Source organism: Pinus tabuliformis, chromosome 8 (genome assembly GCF_031772625.1).
Source record: "Pinus tabuliformis cultivar Carrire ecotype Pingquan chromosome 8, CPIR1, whole genome shotgun sequence".
NCBI classification, from domain to species: domain Eukaryota; kingdom Viridiplantae; phylum Streptophyta; class Pinopsida; order Pinales; family Pinaceae; genus Pinus; species Pinus tabuliformis.
Genome location: NC_142294.1, coordinates 842,435,373 through 842,441,194, shown reverse-complemented (window position 1 = coordinate 842,441,194; position 5,822 = coordinate 842,435,373). Strand labels below are relative to the sequence as shown.

General features: G+C 34.2%; 1 pseudogene across 1 annotated transcript; it reads right to left on the bottom strand.

The window, feature by feature from the left end:
* Nucleotides 1-333: 333 nt before the first annotated feature.
* Nucleotides 334-2,111, bottom strand: LOC149238201 (guard cell S-type anion channel SLAC1-like; annotated as a pseudogene). Its single transcript, XR_016245350.1, has 4 exons — nucleotides 1,871-2,111; nucleotides 998-1,765; nucleotides 881-912; nucleotides 334-792 (listed from the first exon to the last, which is right to left on the bottom strand). The product of XR_016245350.1 is annotated as a guard cell S-type anion channel SLAC1-like (transcript).
* Between the last annotated feature and the right edge of the window lie 3,711 nt (nucleotides 2,112-5,822).

The following is a 5,822-nucleotide window of genomic DNA, read 5'->3' as shown; positions in this document are numbered from 1 at the left end:
GCCTCTGGGTCTTGGGCCGTTAACCTGTTTCCTTACGTCCGAGGAAGACGAGCTCTTAGCCAAGCAGAAGCAGTTTTACGGCATACTCCAGGCCGATTCTAACAGATACAACTTTTCATACACTGTTCCTCATTATTATTTCTCATTTACTTATTTCATAAACTTCTTGATTGTGAGTGTATTTAAAATTAAAACGGCTGTTCTGCTGGCCGTGCATAGTCGCAATGTGATAGGAACCTTAAGAACATGACTGTCCATTTGTTACTTTAGATCTTACAGTGATAGTGACTACAGATACATATAATTGGAAGATCTGTAACAAGACTATTTGCTTGAATCGAATCTATTCATTTTTTCTTGCAGGTTAAACAAAGAATAAGCTTGGTCTGTTGCCATGACTATTTTAGCAATGGCAATACCATCAGCTTTTATCCAACCAGTGAAAACATTCGAATTGGCTTTGTACACAGTACGAATGAGTATCTGAATGGGAGCAGATATTAAAGTTGGGGTTTTGAACAAACAATCTGGAATTCGGAACAACTGGTGCTCCTCTTCCTCTTCTTTGAGGGCGAACCGATGCATTGTTGAAGAGGAATGATTCGGTGTCCATACACCAAATAGTGGATAGCAGTTGCTATGACCAGAACGCCGACCGCAGCAATTGAGATAACGGAGAAAAGGATGGCCACTATTTTGGCTACGGAACTTCGCACTTCATCGGTGTATCTGATTGAAGCGATTGCCACGGCAGTCATTGGGAAGGCGTATGCCCACCATGCTATGGAAAATCTGTCAAATAAAATACAGAAACATTACTAAAACACAGATTTAGCGAGGACAGAAGAGCCTCCACGGAAGTTAAACATGTAGAGTTTACCTGGATCGCGCAAATAATCTTATGCGGACAACCTGTTTGAACAACCAACAACATCAATGAGCACTGCGTCGTTATGAAATTCAAGATGTCAGCTATAATAAGTGGTGAAAAACTCACCATAGATGCAAAGAGAAAGAGTGATAGGAAATACGGTATTTTTGAGCCAAAGCCGAATGTGCCAGAGATGTCTTCCCACGCCACACAGGCAGTGCTCGGAGCCGCCAAAAACAGGAAGAATGTGGGATAATGATCTTTGGGCACAGTTGGATTGGTGGGCAATCTCTGATATAACGTCACAAACAGCACTGTATAGTGGGCAAATCCTACGGCAAAAAGGAAATTAGCGGGCTCCTTCCATCCCACTCTTGCTGCCATCATCGCGCTTACAAAATTTCCAACAATAGATAGATATGTTGAGGGATTCGATACCCTGGACAACATCCTCTCCCCTCCAGAAAACCACTGGCCATATATTTTGATCTCTAATACAATCACAGGTGCAGCAAAAGCGCAACACAGCAGAGGATTGATGGTTTTGGCTATGGTATGAGGGAGGCCCAACAACAAAAGCATGGATGATATCCAGGGTGTGAAAAAGTGGTTCACTCGAACTCCATCCAAAAATTCTTGCTTCACAACCTCCCTGCAGAAAAAGCATTTGAGTGCATAAGCAATGGATACAAGTATGAGCGCTACAAGGGCAAAACCCCAGACTGCCATCTTTGATGAATGTCCTATTGGCCAGAAATGCAAGGATAACGATTCCTCCAGTGTTTTCCACAGAAGTGGCTGGCTACACAGCGCGAGGCATATACGATAGTTCTCTATGTTGAACTGATGAAGGAAATTATACCATTTTTTGTCGACCCGTGGCATTACAAGAACCTGCAGAACCAAGTCCAAGTTACTCATTAGACTAAAACCTGAAAATACCATAAATTTGTGGTATATAAGTTTACAGAAATCAGATATGCAGATTTGAATATGAACCTGTTTATCGTCATGGCTGGTGCGAAATATGTGGGAATTGGAAATATCGGTAGTTACTTTACCCAAGACTGCAGACTTCCTCTCTGTTTTGGTGGAGTAATGAGAAGCGCAGGTGGTAGAAAAGGATTCTCGAGGAGGGATGCTGATGCTGATCTGCAACATCTCTGCTGCACTGTGAGACGTGGTAACTGGTGGTTTCTGCAAAATTCCATCCATATTTGATGAATTGACAATCACAATACCGATGAATATTGTTGTGGTGGAATGTGGTGTGTCGAAAGGCTATAAAGGCGGAGTGTTTGGACGGCTGATGGGCTGGCGTGCACTCTGAAAACAAAAACAAAGGTGGATTCCCACTCAGCGCACTCAGCGCAGTACGCAAGGTGAGAGGTTTGAAAGTACTGAGGTTTGAAAGGAGTATGACGTTAATTAGCAGATGGATCTTGTCCATTCATTATTTTACCTCAAAGCATTTGAAGGGAATGCGGTTCAGATAGGTATATCTGTTAGTGTGATATTGGCGAAATTTCTCGAAATAAGTATTATTAAATTTTATTAGGGCATGCATTTTAGGTAGGTATATTTGTTAGTGAAATGTTTAGTGAAATAAAGGAGAAGTTTCTGGATATAAATATTATAGCATAGAGAATATTCAATAAAAAAATATTTAATTTGGTAAATTGTTGGTGAATATCATTAATTTTATCATATATAATAAAAAATAGGCAAAATTTAATCAAATGGGAAATATTTTTTAAGAAAATGTTAAAAATTGTTAAAATTTCCCTTTTACAAAAATTCTTCCACATAACTTCATTTGTAGTCTCAATATCCACCTTGGAGGTCATGCATTTTCTCGCATCTTAATTGATATAATCCTCATTTATGACTTAACATCTAAGTTTCCCCCAACAATATATTGCACACTAGGGCTCAAACCTAGTTCTAATAGCTTCATAATATCATCAATATTCCCACTTGAATAGTAACGATGTGCTAAAGAGGCCATGTGTAGTGGATCAAGGTGTTATTCATGAAACTTGAATTTTATAGGCCTCCTTTATGGTATAAGTCTTAGCTTTCCTCCTTCAAAGATGTCTATGACCCAAATAATTACGTACTTAGTATAAAACCCCCTAATGGCACCCATATCCCTAGTGAAAGGAAGACATAACCTTGAGAGGTATTATATGGTGGTTTGAGGTGCTCCTCATAGCCATGTAATATAAAAAGCATATTTTAGGGTCCAATTACTATGTTTCCTCCCACGACCATGTCAAGGGCCTCAAGGCTCATAACTAATGCTCAAGATATGTAATAATGCAAGTGTCCCTACTTGTAATATAAGGATGTCATTAAGAAGTCAAATGTATTGGTCTAGGGACATTGATACTTAGAAGTAACCTCTACGGCCTAAGGCCAAAGTTTCATTCCATTACCATGTTAAGTACCATTGTACACAAACTTAATTCTTAAATCCTCTAATGGCATTGATATCCCCATGATGAAGGGTATGCATTGGAAAAACAACTTTAGTCATAAAAGTGTGCACACACCCTTGAAAGTGTGTGAACCTTTCCAAAAGCACTTATGCATTATTGAAGTGTGGGTTTGTTCTCAATAACATGCACATGATTTTAGGAACACACACTTTTAAATACTTGTACATGATCTTAAATATCTATATTGAAAAACATGCATGTTAGTTTGGGGAGCATTGAGGGTATAGGACTAGGAGCATGTGTGTATTTCTAATAATGCACATGCATTCTTCTATGAGAATGTTCTTACACACCCAATTACCATTTTCTCAATCATCAACTTCATGTGTGTTCTCAACAACCTTCTCCAAAGCAAAAGGAAAATAAATAACCAGAGTTCAAGATGGTTACAAACAAGTGTAGGAAATCTCATCATAATGGGCCATCTCGTCCAAATTCATTACAAGAGAGTTAGACCATGTCAAGCATCAATAAATTTGAAACCTTTGAGAACCTAAATGGCTCAACAAATACCAAAAATGCAAAGAAGGAAGATGTTGAATACCAACATTGGATCTCGATTTTGGTCAACCACCTCAATTTGAGAATGGTTTAGACGTAGCCCTTGAGGATCAAATGGTTAATGAAAAAAAAAAGGAAGTAAAAACATAAAAGGAAGAAAAAGATGATGAAGTGGAGTTAGAGACAAACAAAGAGGGAAAGAAAGGGAATGAAATAAAGAAAAGGAAAATGAAGCAAATCTAAAAGTGTAGTTTCACTCTGAGTAAATTGAATCTTTCACTTTTGTGGAAGTACAACAAAATACTCCAAATCCCTCCCCTCCTCTTACGAGAGGAAGATAATTTACTAAAAGTTATATTGTTTATGAAACAAAAGTAAATGTTCTATTGAAACATAGGCAATTCTTATCTTTCCATTTATTAAAAGAGGAGTTAGAGAAGACATTCAATAATTATACTTATTTTGCATATTTAATATTTTTTATTAGAATATATTCATGTGATTAGGAAATTGACCTAACAAATTTTTATAAGAAAATATTTGTTTTAGATAAACACAATTTTTGTAAATCAAGCTTTATCTAGGAAATCTTGAATGTTTTATGTGAAATCTAAAAAAAAATTATAATTAATCAAACAAAATTATTTTGTATCTAATTTATATTTATTGAAGAAGTTCTACCTATATTGTTGTTACAATCTTTTATATGAATACAATTTTCAATTTCAATTTATAATACAATGCGTAATATTTCAATATAACACGACTCTGAATTTTAAGGCGAACGATTCAGTGACCCTATTGCAATATGGCACCACGAGAAATTCTGATTTCGATAAAGTTGAAATGAAATGCGGTGAAGCTATCACGTTTCTAAATTCTACGACTTCTGCGGGACCCGCGAAAATAATACTTAGAACCAGAGTGCCCTTATATCTCACCACTGTGAACTGACGTCATGGGAAATTGAGTTACAGGCCAGTCTTGACTTCCTTATCGCTCTCAAACAACTCGTCTTGAAAATGAATCTTCAAAAAGCCATTTTATTAAATTATATATCTGATAAGCAAAGAAAAAGAAGACGTATTTATATAAATTAAATGGTTGAAAATGAATCTTCAAAAAGCTATTTTATTAAATTATATATCTGATAAGCAAAGAAAAAGAAGACTTATTTATATAAATTAAATGGTTGATAAATGTGGATAGCCATTAAAAATTTATATGATATTTAAATCTATAACTCATTTAATAATTTGCAACTTCCAACAGAGCCGTACAACATAAGCTTTGAAAAAGAAAAATAATTTGAAACTTTGATCTCATCCATTACATTTTTTTTTAAGTTTTGAAAACCCAATTCCAAAATAGATCATGTCTTTCACCTTAAATATATATACTTGATAATGAAGTTTTTTTTGCTTAACGTGCACATTGAAATATTTTATTTATGATCCATATTATCAATATTAAAATATTTTTTTGTTATTAATATATTTTTGAATACATATCTTTCTTGTATATTCCACTAAATTTATATTTGATATTGGAAAATTTTAAGGATGAAAATTTATCTTAAAATTCAGGAACTTTGGTGAATTTTGCTAGTCCCTAATATACAAATAGTAAAATGTTGGGTAATATTCTTGTGAAAATATTGAAATTTCAAAACATTATATTGAATTTCCATATTAAAAATTGAATGAATGGGATATCATTCTAGTTAGAAAATAATTCATTTTACTTTTAATGATATATAAAATAAAAAAAATAATAATTTTATTTAAATTAAATATTGAGATATTTTATTTATAATTAAAATTAAAATATTATTTTTATATTTTCTTTTCTTTCTATTTTATTTAAATATGATATTAAATTATATTTATTTTACTTTTATTTTTTTCTATTACTTTATCTTTTATATGTAATTAATATAAATTTCTGTT